Below are 14,874 nucleotides of genomic sequence, written 5' to 3' on the forward strand. Positions count from 1 at the left end.
TCACATTGGCAATAATTATTGGTAATTAAATGCTTTTAAAATTAGGAAGATAAATACGCTGCTATCCTGCCAGTCAAATTCCTCAGAGTAACAAAAGAAGAGATCTGCAGGGATTGCCTGAAGGAATGGAAGTTTATTGTAAAGACACAGAGGAAATTCTGTGGAAGGAGAATAATTCCTACCACACAGGTTGAGGCTGTAAGCATTGATGGCTCCTGGGAAAGCAGCTCTAATTTTAACAGGAGCTGGATGGCCCATCACTTGTTAAGCATTTACATTGCATTTACAAAGAGAGGACTATGGATGGGAACTGCATTTAATTGGTTCCAGTTAGCGCTATACCTTTGAATAGAGCTCTAGAGACAGCATAGACCAAGCATGTCAAACTCAAAGGCTAACAAGGGCCAAATAAACAAGGTTTAAGTTTATGTGGGCCGCAAAAAAACAAAAGCTTTAATACAAAGGGCTGATATGAGTAATCATTACATAAAATAATAGAATATTTTAATAAAAAATTAATATTTTTTCGTGAACATTAATTTATCAGACACTGAACAGCCACACAAATTAAGCATAATGCTAAAGAAACCTATTTTTCTTGTTCTCCAAAAGTGAAATATTTCCTGTTGCACACACCAATCAAGTCAGTACAAGACTTATGCAGCAATCGGCTGCTAAAATATTCGCTGCTAGTATTTGTGGAGAGAAATGGTGCACCTGTGCATAAGGCGTGTAAGGGAAATGATGTAACACGATTATAGTAATCAATAATTAGCGAACACTGTAATTTATTATTAGCTAGAGGCCCGGTGCACAAAAATTTGTGCACTCCGGGGGGAGGGGGGTCCCTCAGCCCGGCCTGTGCCCTCTCGCAGTCTGGGACCCCTCCGGAGATAACACCCTGCTGGCTTAGGCCTGCTCCCGGGTGGCAGAGGGCAGGCCCATCCCTAGGTGCAGCCCCTGGTCGGGCTCAGAGCACGGCCGATTGGGGAGTTGGGGCGCTGCCCGCTGTCATGCACAGAGCAGGGCAATTGGGAGGTTGTGATGCCACCCTCAGTCACACTCAGGGTAGGGCCGATTGGGGGGTTGGGGTGCCACCCCCTGTCACACTCAGGGCAGGGCCGATGGGGAGGTTATGGCTCTACCCCGTTACACACAGAGCAGGGCCATGGGGGGGGGGGTTGGGGGCACCGCACCCTGTCACACACAGAGCAGGGCCGATCAGGGGGTTGGGGCGCTGCACCCTGTCACACACAGAGCCACAGGGTGATCAGGGGGTTGGGGAGCTCATCCCTATCAGGCACAGAGCAGGGCTGATCAGGGGGTTGGGGCATCTTTCCCTGTCACGAACAGAGCAGGGTGGATAGGGAGGTTGTGGCCCCGCCCCCTGTCACACACAGAGCGCAGGGCGATCAGGGGGTTTGGGCACTGCCCCCTGTCATGCTGATCCTGGTGCTGGGAGGGATATTACCCTTTTACTATATAGGGTAGAGGCCTGGTGCACGGGTGGGTGCCGGCTGGTTTGCTCTGAAGGGTGTCCTGGATCAGGGTGGGGGTCCCCACTGGGGTGCCTGGCCAGTCTGGGTGAGGGGCTGAGGGCTGTTTTCAGACTGCGGGTGACTGAAGCTCCCAACCGCTCCTTTTTTTTTTTTATTTATTCTGGGCCAGCTTTAGCTTTGAGTCTTGGCTCCAGCTCTTAGGCCTCCGCTGCTGAAAGTAGGTTTCTGGCCTTTGCATACAATGTTGCGATCCTGCTGGCTGAAGCCGGGAGGACTAAAGGAGGTTTCTGGGGTTTTGTTTAGCTTCTATATTTGTTACATAGTTGCTTAGAGTTGCAGCTCAAAGGCCTGCAGTGCAGGCGGGGAATGTTGTGAGTCCTTTGTCACTGAAGCAAGCAAGCCTCATGTTAGTTTCAAGCTGCCTGGCTGCCGGCCGCCATCTTGGCTGGCAGTTAATTTGCATATTGCCCTGATTAGCCAATGGGAAGGGTAGGGGTCGTACACCAATTACCATGTTTCTCTTTTATTAGATAGGATAATTATGTATAACAGGACAGTGTAAAAATTAAGTTACGAAAGTTTTATTAAAATGTTTCTTGCATACTGTTATATTGTTTGGGCTGCAAAAATATTCATTTTTGGCTGCATGCAGCCCACGGGCCACAAGTTTGACATGCTTGGTGTAGACCCCCTTTTCAAAAATGGCTATGTTCCCTTGTGCTCAGTGAATGTATGGTTTCCTTCCAATTTCAGGCTGATAAATGTCAGTATACCTGTATTGCAGCCTGAGTTTCTCCTAAGGAAGAAAACTGGCATCTAAGCCAAAAAGTATGATGATAGAAGAATTAGGGGTAAAGGTGGAATGGATTGGGACCCTTTTTTAAAAATGCATTTATGCCTAGCGAGACGAAGCTCAGTGGCTGCACGTCCACTTGTGAACCAGGAGGTCACAGATTGATTCCTGGTCAGGGCACATGCCCAGTTTGCAGGCTTGGTCCCCAGTGTGGGGCGTGCAGGAGGCAGCCAAGCAATGATTCTCTCTCATTACTGATGTTTCTATCTCTCTCTCCCTCTCCTCTGCTCTCTGAAATCAATAACAATATATAAAAATTTAATGGGAATTGCTTCTTTGCTTTATGCCATTTCAGCTTAGAAAGGGTTTCATAGGAATGCTCTACTTTCAGATAGCAAGGAAATCTGAATTCTCTTTTTTTTCCCTTTATGTTAGGCCACTTCTGTAAAAAGGTGTTTCTTTCTTTTTCCCAAGTTTGCCCAACCTAAGATTATGACTCCTTAATATGTTACTACTAGTGGCCCGGTGCATGAAATTCATGAAGGGGGGGTGTCCCTCAGCCCGGCTTGCACCCTCTCCAATCTGGGACCCCTAAGGGGATGTCCGACTGTTGGTTTAGGCCCAAAGGGATTGGGCCTAAACCGGCAATCGGATATCCCTCTTGCAATCCAGGACCACTGGCTTCTAACAGCTCACCTGCCTGCCTGCCTGATTGCCCCTAACTACTCTGCCTGCCAGCCTGCTCTTCCCCAACTGCCCCCTCACTGGCCTTCTCACTCCCAACTGCCCCCCTTGGTGGCCTGATTGCCCCCAACTACCCCGCCACCAGCCTGTTTGCTCCCAACTGCATCCCCCTGCTGGTCTAATCACCCCCAACTGCCCCTCCTGCCTACATGCTTGCCCCAAACTGCCCCTCCCAATGGCCTGATCACACCCAACTGCCCCCCTGCCAGTGTGCTTGCCCCCAACTGGCCCCCCCTGCTCGCCTGATCGCCCCCTACTACCCCCCTGCTTGCCTCCTTGCCCCCAACTCCCCCCCACTGGCCTGCACACCCCCACCTGCCCTCTCACCAGCCTGCTTGCCCCCAACTTCCCCAACCTGCCTGCATGCTCGCCCCCAACTGTCCTCCCCTCCTTGCCTGATCGCCCCAAACTGCCTCTGCCTCAGCCCTGCCACTATGGTTTTGCCACTATGGCTTTGTCCAGCTGGCGACCACTCCATGGCACCAGCCAGTGCCACCATCTTTGTCGCATCAATTTGCATATTCCCTCCTTATTGGCTGTGGGTATCGCCATATTTATCACAAAGTGACAGTTAATTTGCATATTACTCTTTTATTAGATAGGATTGTCAAGTTCCTAAACTTTGTCACAGACTGGACTAAAGAATTGTATTCATGGTGTCAAACTTTTCTGCCATACTAATATTTGATTTCTGCAAAACCAATCATACTGGTTAGCCATTCTGTCCTAGCTGGTCACACACAAAAAAAGGCTTATGATGCCAATTAGATAATTTTTTATTCCAAAATTCCAGAATTTTTGTTATGTGCTTTCAACTCTGCTGCTTGTACCTAGCTGTTTAAACATGATTATGATAATCATTCATTTCTATAGCATCATTATATTTTTTATGTGCCATCAATTTTTGTGAATGAAAACAAAAATTTCCACATGTCAACTTGAAAATAAATTCTAAAATTTTATTGCAGACTGCTATGAAAAAGTCTATTAACAGTGAGTTTTTTAAGAGATGTATGTTGCACAAATACTAAAACTAACAGGAGGGTGATCATTTGGATTAAAACAAAAATTATTTACTTTATTTAAGTATTCCTGTTCTCCCTCTTATTAGTCATTTTCTGTTTCTTGCCTGGAATACTCTTTATTGCCTTTTATCAAAATTTGGCCTATTCTTAAATACTTAAATAGAGCCTTTTTTGCCATTATCACCTTAATATCTGAGCCAACTGGTGAATGTCATTTATCCTTTCTTCATACACTTGTCACACATTTTACCTCCTTTGGCAATTAATCATATTCTTCCTTATAATTACTTGAAGATTTGTCCTATTACCCTCTGTTACAGTGTAAAATCACCTTGAAATCAAGATTTGCTATTTAATTATGCTTTATGACTTAAAGTAGCAAGGAATCAACAATATTTACAGATGATTTCTATGTAAATAATGAGAAGTACATCATAAACAATAAAGCAATAGGGATCCTGAACTGATATTGGTGCTTGCAACTATTCTTTTTTAAAAAAATGTTACTGATTTCAGAGAGAAAGGGAGAGAGAGAAAGAGATAGAAACATCAATGATGAGAAAAAATCATTGATCAGCTGCCTCCTGCACACCCCACACTGGTGACCAAGTCCACAACCTGAGCATGTACTCTGACTTGGAATCAAACCCTGACCTCCTGGTTCATAGGTTGATGCTCAACCAATGAGACACGCTTGCCAGGCTACAACTATTATTTATTGAGAATTTACTTTGAGCAAGGCATTGTGTTAAGTGCTTTAGCTGCATTTTCAGTTGATATTCACAACAACCCTCTGAGATTACCATCATTATTATTCCCATTTTAGATTTAAAGAATGCAAGGCTTAATAGAAGTAAGTAAATTTCCCCAAGGTCATAGAGCAAGTTAGGGATAAAATCCAGTTAAGAGCCCATGCCATTAAGTTTCCCTGTGAGAAACCAAAATATCCTATATAATAAAGAGGTAATATGCAAATTGAGCATCACACCCTCACACAAGATGGCCGCATGCATGTCATCACAAGATGGCTGCCCCCATGTGGTCACAAGATGGCCACCACAAGATGGCCATTAAGGGAGGGCATTTGGGGTCAAACAGGCCAGCTGGGCAGGGCAGTTGGGGGCAACCAGGGCTTCAGGGGACGGCAGTTGAGGGGGACCGGTCCTGCAGGGGGAGGTAGTTAGGGATGACCAGGCCATCAGGGGAGTGGTTAGGGGGCAATCAGGCAGGCAGGCAGGCGAGCGGTTGGGAGCCAGCAGTCCCGGATGGGATCGGGCCTAAAGAGGCAGTCAGACATTCCCCGAGGGGTCCCAGATTGGAGAGGGTGCAGGCTGGGTTGAGGGACCCCGCGCCCCAGTGCCCTGGGCCTCTAGTAAGAATATAGACATCATTAGAAATTTACCATCATGCTTATTTAAGAAGCTCTAAAGAATGATTCCAGTCTATTAAATATTCTGTAATTGCATGAATGATAAGTGCAAACTTTCACTTAGTGAGTCACCTAACAAAAAGCTTTTCTTATTACACTGACACCTTAAAAATCAAAAAGTACCACAATTATTTAAAGAGTGTCTTTAAAAGTGGTAAAGATGGTAGAAATTTTAGAATTTCAAGATTTATTTTTAATTGAATTTATTGGGGTTACATTGGTTAATAAAATTATGTATGTTTCAGGTGTACAATTCTAAAATACATAATCTGTATGCTGTATTGTGTTCCCCATACCAAGTTAAAAAATAAAAAGAATAGACTCATAATCCCTATGCAGACTCTATAATTTAAATTGTTCAATTCTACAGGGGTATGCTAAGTGGTGCCTGCAGAAAACAAACCTTGGCCTAATCATAATTAAAATGACATTTCTTACAGCTTAAATCAAGGTATGTTATTCATCAAATAGTGTTATATGAGTTCATATGAGCTTTGGTTAATTTACGCCATTCATCGAATAGGCACCTACTATTCACTGAGATAATGTATCAGTTGCTGGGAACACAAAGACCCGTAAAACACCATTCTTGCTGCTTAGGCACTCATGGTCTAGAAATAAGAACTACCAGAGCAAATAAGTCAGGATGATGGTGAATATTTTATAATAGAAGTGTATACAGGCATGATCAGTTATAATTAGAGGGACAACATAAAGTTTCATTGAGCTGAAGTCTTGAAAACTATCTGAATCTTCAAAAGGGGAAAAATAACAATTTTAAAAAGGAATGGCGATGAGGAGAAGGGAGGAGGATACCTCAGACAGTAAGCAAAGGGACAGAGGCAAGAACATAATTCTGGGGATGACAGATTAGACCACAGGGTGAAAGAAGAGATAAAAGTGTGATGAGGGAGGTGGCTGGAAAGATAATTAAGAAATAGATGATGGAGGGCTTTATCAGCCAAAGTATTACACTTGTACTTTATTCCATAGAAATCTTGGAGGCCATGAAGATGTGTAGTTGAAGGAATAAGAGAATCAGATTTAGATTTGAGAGAAAATATTTTTGTAATGCAGAGTGGGGAGGCTGTATTGGCAGTATCATATTTTGAAGAGTGGAGAAATGCTGAAACTTCATATTGGCCCAGAACAGAAATGACTAAGGTAAACTGAGGCAGCAGCAGTATGGATTAGAAGAGGGGCAGGGCAGTATACTAAAAAATGTGGGCATTTTTGAATTTTTTTTTTGTCATGTGTATTGAAAGGAAATACTAATATTTAATGGTTGGAGCATATATTAATCCTCCATTGCTGCTGTAACAAAGACTAACACACTTAGTGACGTAAAAAACAGCACAAATTTATCATCGTACAGTTCTGGAAATCAGAAGTCTTAAATAGGTAGGCGGGGATGCATTTCCTTCTGGAGGCTCTATGGGAGAATCTATTTCTTTGCCTTTTCCACCTTCTAGAGCAGTGGTTCTCAACCTTGGCTGCATATTAGAATCACCTGGGAATCTTTTTAAAATCCTGATTTCTGGGCCTCATCCTCCGGAAATTCTGTTTCTTTGTTACTCATGTTGTGGCCTCACCCCATAACAAAGAAAGAATTTCCGGAGGATGAGGCCCAGAAATCAGGATTTTAAAAAGATTCCCAGGTGATTCTAATGTGCAGCCCAGGTTGAGAACCACTGTTCTAGAGGCTGGCCCAATTTCCAACCTCATGGCCGTGCATCGCTCCAACCTCCCTTTCCATTATAATTCTCTGATACTCACCCTCTCCATCCCTCTTGTAAGGACCCTTGTGATTACACTGGGCCCACTCTGATAATCCAAAGTAATTTACACATCTCAATGGCCTTAATTTAATCATATCTGCAAAGTATCGTATGCCTTATATGATAACACTAGAGGCCCAATGCACGAAACTCAGGCAAGGGGCTTGGCTGTCACAGCCGCTGTGGCTTGCCTTGGCCCTCCCAGCTGCAGTGGCTATCTCGGCCCTTGCAGACCCGGGTTTTTCCAGAAGGTCGTCCAGAAGGAAGCCCAGAAGGTCGTTCAGCTGTTTGGTCTAATTAGCATATTATGCTTTTATTATTATAGATATTCAGAGGTCCTAGGGATCAGGCCATGGACATCTTTGGGGGACCATTATTTTCCCTAGCATAGGTCATGTATGTCAAAGTTTTGTAACATGAAGGCCATTCCCAAATGCCAAAGCATTGTCCTATGACTTTCATGACAACTTTAGATGTTCCTTTGGACATTTACAAAGGTGAAAAAAAAATGTCATAATTGAATGAATCAGAACCTAACTCCATTTAATATGAAAATGCAAAATATTTTTCAAAGTTTAATACATATTGTTCTTTCTTGCAATTCAACTCTGTGCCATTCAAAGCAAGATTTAGCTTTGTTTTCTTTGCAATTTTACAAATACTTTTTCATCATTTTATAAAAGCTCATCACCTTGGCTCTGTGGCTTCTGGATTGGAGTCACCAGTGCACACTTGTCTGCAAACCAATCAACGCAAAACGTTCTGCTCTGTATGTTACATAATGGGATAGCCCGGAGGTGAGTCTAGCTTAAAGTGGAGGCCTGCAGCAGGGTGCCAGATTCCGTTTTTCTATCTCTGGACTTGGCTGAGCTCTGCTGTTCTTCATAAGTGACATCATTTTCACATTCTATAAACAGTGGCAGCTCTAGCTTCATGATTACTCACATTCAAATCCAGCTGGATTTCTGATCACTCAAACAAATGCAGGGAGGTCAACTGCACTGATCCTCATTGGCAGATTTAAGGCACATGCTCATCTCCAACCTAATCAGTGAGGCTTGGGAATGACTATATTGAATCACTTGGGCCAAATCCAGATGGTCCATGCCCAATCCCAGGATGGAGCCACACCTTATACAAATGAATCAGAAGTGAGGGCCTGGGCAGATTCCAGGAGGAATATCTGGGTAATATTACAGGAGGATGACTGATGCTGGCACAAAAAATGGCTAATGTCTATTACACCAATTGAAAACTCACAATCTGTCATTTAATGTTTTTGAGATTTTATATTATGTGTTTGAGATTTTATATTTAAAAATGACTTATAGCTAATTGATTAAAATGGTGAAAAGCTTAGATAAATTGTACAAGTGAATGCAAACTGTCTTCAGCTGCACTTGCTTTACATAATGAGAATTTAAAAAGGAGCATTTTATCAATATCTGAAAGAATAATGTTGACTTATTAAAATAAATATAATTGTCATTCTTTATTTTATGCACTGTTGAAAATAATCAATCCACTAGATTACAAATGTTACAGAGGCAGAATTCTTTTAACTTTTTGTTTAACTGATGAATACTGCACCCCACAACAATTTTAATTGAAATAACCAAAGTGTTCAAAGTATAAGTAGAGGAAGTACCTTTCAAAATGAAGTCAGGAGTTTAACATCTACATCTATTTTCATTAATAATAGTAATACCCAGACCATTTACATGTAAACAGCAATACATTCTGAAGCAATATGTCCTCATAGTCAAAAGATTTAGGTGGAACTCTATGGGGACATAACAGAGTGATTTTTACAAATACCACTATTAAATAGCTGAGATAGTAACAAGTGAATTCTCTGAACACAGGGCGTGTTAAGAGACTTACAATGCTATATCATTTAATCTTCATTGGAACCCTAGGGTAGACTATTACTGTTTTCACTACAGATGAGGAAACTGAGACTAAAAGATGTTAACCACCTTCACATTTGAGCAAATGAAAAAGCCAGATGTAGCTCTGACTATGTCCAGATCCCATGTACTTAATCACCATGTAGCCTTTTCTATGGAATTTTAAAAAGCTAATTCAATGGAACTATAATGCAGAGGGGAGGGGCAGAACTTGAGTAATAACACATACACAAAACAGAAAAAATAATGAAAACAGGGATGGATTTTTCCATGAGTTAAACTCCCCTGTTTTTCTGTATAGAAACACAACTTGATATATAGTCATACCTCGTTTTATTCTTCTTCGCGTTACTGCATTTCACAGATGTTGCATTTTTGCAAACTGAAGGATGACCCTCCACCAGCTAAAATATTATGACTTGCTTTATTTTAACTCTTTCCAGACTACAGTGGTCTGAAACCAAATCCTCAATAATATATCTTAGGTATACTTGCATACACAGATAAACGTAACTCTGTCAGTGCCCATGTACATTTATACTCCTACATACACAAAAAGACACAAGAATCTAGAACTCCACTGTAACATTTCTATTCTAAATAATATAGCAAAGTATAAGAAAGGAAATGTGTATGTATTGAGTGATGTGGATCAATTGACAGAGCATAAGGCTTATAAATAAGAAAAAAGAGCCTAATTGAGGCCCCACTACTCCCTTAAGAATAATTTAATCTCATCTTGAAAAAGAGGAAAAATCACACTTCAATCTACCTATTTCAACAGGAAACAAGAGGATTAAAATATTTTAAAAATAAACCTTAACTATATCTTCAGAATTTCAGAGGTGCTTCACATAAAACAGTATCAGTTGTTGCTTAACTTATTTCTTTATTAAAAAGACAGTAGTTTGGAAGGAACCAAGATTGTGGTGTAGGTAAACACCTGAACTTGCCACCTCACACAACCATTTCAAAATTACAACTAAAATACAGAAGAGAGAGTAAACATGGGGAAAAGACTGATGATTTAAAAACTATCAAGACCATTTTATTCAAACTCCAAGAACTAAATGTTGAGACATTTTGGTGTCCAAAAATTGAATGCTTTCTGATCTTCATTAACATCATTTGAATAAATGTCCATCCTCCTTCTACTTGGCAAAATCAAAAATCTGGAGGCATGGATTGGCCAAAAGCATTGATGACATTAGTAGTAGAGAGGGGGTGACATAGTACAGCAGAATGTGCACACATTTTCTAACTAATGCCCATATATCATACAGAAAGGCTATTCAGCACAAACAGAATTGTAGTGTCTTCATTTGCAAGACACCACATAAGATAATATTTAAGCACTAGAGCAGTGATGGCGAACCTATGACATGCGTGTCAGAGGTGACACGCGAACTCATGTTTTTGGTTGATTTTTCTTTGTTAAATGGCATTTAAATATATAAAATAAATATCAAAAATATACATCTTTGTTTTACTATGGTTGCAAATATCAAGAAATTTCTATATGTGATACGGCACCAGAGTTAAGGTAGGTTTTTTCAAAATGCTGATGCGCCGAGCTCAAAAGGTTCGCCATCACTGCACTAGAGGCCTGGTGCACAAAATTCGTGCACTTGTGTGAGAGTTCCTCAGCCCAGCCTGTGCCCTTTTGCAGTCTGGGAACCCTCGGGGAATGTCCAAGAAGCGGGCCTAAGCCTTTAGTCGGACATCCTTAGTGCTGCCGCAGAGGCGGGAGAGGCTCCCACCACACTGTCGCTGCTAGCCATGAGCCTGGCTTCTGGCTGAAGGATGCTCCCCCTGTGGGAGTGCACTGACTACCAGGACATAGCTCCTGTGTTGAGCGTCTTCCCCCTGGTGTCACAGTGACTGGTTGTTCCCCCATTCAGTCCATTTGCATATTAGCCTTTTCTTATATAGGATGAGTCCTTTATGTAGTAAAACTACTAGAAAAAAAAAATCGAATGAACCAAAGTTCCTCTTTCAATATGTCCCATAAAAGTTCAAAATTTTTCACTAAAAAAATGTAAAGGTAAAAGTTCAGAATAAATGCATTTATAACAGTTGCAGTATCACTTTGAGGCTGCTTTTATTTTCACGTTTCAAATTTGCTTATGATAGACTAGGGCAGTGGTTCCTGGACCAGCAGCATCAGGATTGCCTAGGAACTGGTTAGAAAAGCAAATTATCTGACATTTCCCAGACTTACTGCATCAGAAACCCCAGGCCTGAGGACCAGCAAGTTATATATTAGTATATCTAGACCTCTCAGTAATTCTGTTGCAGGTTAAAATTTTAAATTAAAGTAAAAAATGCATTATATGAAGACATATACTATTTTAAGAAAAAGTTATAAATGTTCTCATTTTTATTTGTAAGACCTACTGGTAACTTCATATATATAATTTTCAGAGCGGAAGGCAGAGGGAGAGAGAGGTAGAAACATAAATAGATGAGAAAGAATCATTGATCAGTTGCCTCCGGAACGCCAGCCCCACACTGAGGATTGAGCCTGCAACCCAGGCATGTGCCCTGACCAGGAGTTGAACCATGACCTCCTGGTTCATAGGTCGACAGTCAACCACTGAGCCACGCCGGCTGGGCATAGAAACTTATTAAAAGAAATTGCTCTAGCACTGACCGGTTTGGCTCAGTGGATAGAGTGTTGGCCTGTGGACTGAGGGGTCCAGGGTTTGATTCCAGTAAAGGGCATGTGCCTTGGTTGCAGGCACATCCCCAGTAGGGGGTGTGCAGGAAGCAACTGATCGATGTTTCTCTCTCATTGATGTTTCTAACTCTCTATCCCTCTCCCTTCCTCTCTGTAAAAAATCAATAAAATTCCCGAAACCAGTTTGGCTCAGTGGATAGAGCGTCAGCCTGCAGACTAAAAGTTCCCAGGTTCGATTCTGGTCAAGGGCATGTACCTGGTTTGCGGGCACATCCCCAGTGGGAGATGTGCAGGAGGCAGCTGAACGATGTGTCTCTCTCATCGATGTTTCTAACTCTCTCTCTCTCTCCCTTCCTCTCTGTGGAAAATCAATAAAATATATTTTAAAAAAATAAAAAATATATATTTTTTTAAAAAAGAAATTGCTCTAATATAGTTTCCAAATTCAAGCAACTATCATTTTACAATTTCTCCCTCTGCATGGGAAAATCTTGGGGGCAATATGTGGTATTTTCATTTATTGCACTGTATTTTTCTTTTATTAGTAGATAATAAGCTCAAGAAATAATAAACTGATTAAGCTCAGATCACTCATAATTCATTTGGTCAGCTTTCCAAAGCACTTGAAAAAAAAAATATATATATATATATAGTTGATTTTTTTACAGAGAAGAAGGGAGAGGGATGGAGAGTTAGAAACATCGATGAGAGAGAAACATCCATCAGCCGCCTCCTGCACACTCCCTACTGGGTATGTGCTCGCAACCAAGGTACGTGCCCTTGACCAGAATCGAATCTGGGACTCTTGAGTCTGCAGGCCGATGGTCTATTCACTGAGCCAAGTCGGATAGGGCTGAATATATATTTTTATATGACATACTGTGTTTTGCAGTAAGCCAGTGGGAAAACAAACCTGAATTCAAAACATAAATAAGTAGTGGCTTGTCATTATGACAAATGCATCACCGTCATTTTTAAAAAATTAATTATCCTGGAGCCTTTTAAGCACAATATGACAACCCATATTAATGTTGAACACGAGGTCTTTACTTGGTACATGAGCTGAGATTCCTGGAATGTTTTTACGCCTCCTTACAGTTAGTATAGAACTTTATCTACTGAATTTAGTTTTAAATGACAGTAAAATATTAAATAAAACTATCAAGTGTTTGGCATCTCCCCATGTAAAGATAGTTATTATGTCTTACTATAGCTCAGAAGCTTTCATTTGATGTGTACTATAAATTAACTGTGCTTTCATAAACAAGATAATTTAATCTAAAAAGCACATGAATTTTAAAATAAAACTTAAATATATTTCATTTTTCTTTGGCATATTTTACCCCTTGGGTCCGAATTGCATCACAAGTAACAGGTTACCATCAGCTATGCCAGAATCATTTAGTAAATAAAGTATATCTCATTATAGCTCCAAATTTGCAGTGTATCTCTCCACCATGAAATCATTCTTATAGTTTGAAAATGATAACTGAAACAGCCTCAGTTTCCAGGCTGCTTGAGCAAATTTACAAGAATAGGGTGTACTTGTAATCACCATTAGAAATGATAGGAAAGTGAAATTAGATCAATCAAAAATAAAACAGATCAAGAAAAGATTTAACATAGGGTAGCTACAGGACCATAAATGTATGAATTTGCTGTTCCTTTCATAATGCAGAGCACTATAAAACCATGGAGGGTTAGCTATTCATTCACTGTTATTAACAATACTAGTGTCCCAGTGCACGGATTCATGCACATTGAAAGGAAATTAATTAGAAGAACTATTTTAATATCACTATTTGCCTTTTCTCTATAATAGAAGTGTCAACCAAACTGATGATTGACAATGACAGATTGAAACACATGTGTGCATTTGGCGCCAATGATTATATATATATTAGAATCCCGTTGCGCAAAGATTCACGCAATAGGCCTTCCTTCCCCAGCTGCTGGCACTGGTTTTCCTTTGGTCCAGCCACAGCGGAGAAGCCAAGCCTCTTCAGTCTTCTGTCTTCAGTCTTCACTCCGGCTGGAGCCTTCAGTCTTCTCTCAGCACCTGTGTATACAAATTAACCACCATCTTTGTTGGGTAATTTGCATAGTTGCTCTGATTGGCTGGTGGGTGTAACAGAGTGACACCAATTTGCATGTTTCTCTTTTATTAGCATGTGTGTGTGTGTGTGTGTGTGTGTGTGTGTGTGTGTGTGTGTGTGTGTGTGTATAAACCTCCTTAATTGGACCTGCATTCTTATTTAGCTAAACTATTTCCCGCACACCCCAACTTCTCTATCAGATAATTGTCACATCAGTAAATATCAACACAAAGCAGATTATTATTGTAGATCACACAGTGTTTGACTATATTCTGTGCAGTGAGAAAACCTGACGTCATTTTCAAGTTCCAACATTGCTTCTTTCAGTCGGGTCAAGTTTCTAAACTTTCTAAATGTCCGTTTTCTGGCTAAGGAAAAGAAAATAGGATTCTACCAAGTCTCCTATCTACCTACTCCAGGACTTCTGTGAGGATCAAATGAGATGAGGCATGGGAAAAAGCTTCACAAACATTTGGTTAAAGTGTGAAATGTTTGCATCTGGCTATAAAGCAAGTTGGGTTCCTGGGCTTAAGGAACTCCAAGGAGGCTAGTCCCTAGGGAGAGGAAGCTGGGCATTGCTACATGATGTCATTACCTGGTGCCCACAGCCACCGTTTCCAGGCTGGGCTGGGCTATGGGCCACAATTTGCACCATGGGGGCTTGATAGTGCTGGCTGCGATTTGGTGAGTTGGCACTCCAGGGTGGTGATGGGGCCTATGCCCCACTTGGGGGGAAGTCGAGTGTTGATTTGTCTCTGCCAGGTCTGTAGCACCATTTATTTTAAATGGCCAGTGAACATTATGGCAACTCCTGCATTGAGCATCTGCCTTCTGGAGGTCAGTGCGCATCATAGCTATCGGTCGGATGGATGGACACTTAGCCTTTCATATATATGGATAGAAAATCCTTTGGTACTGAT

This window comes from Myotis myotis, unplaced genomic scaffold, assembly GCF_014108235.1.
Source record: "Myotis myotis isolate mMyoMyo1 unplaced genomic scaffold, mMyoMyo1.p scaffold_m19_p_4, whole genome shotgun sequence".
Classification (NCBI taxonomy): Eukaryota; Metazoa; Chordata; class Mammalia; order Chiroptera; family Vespertilionidae; genus Myotis; species Myotis myotis.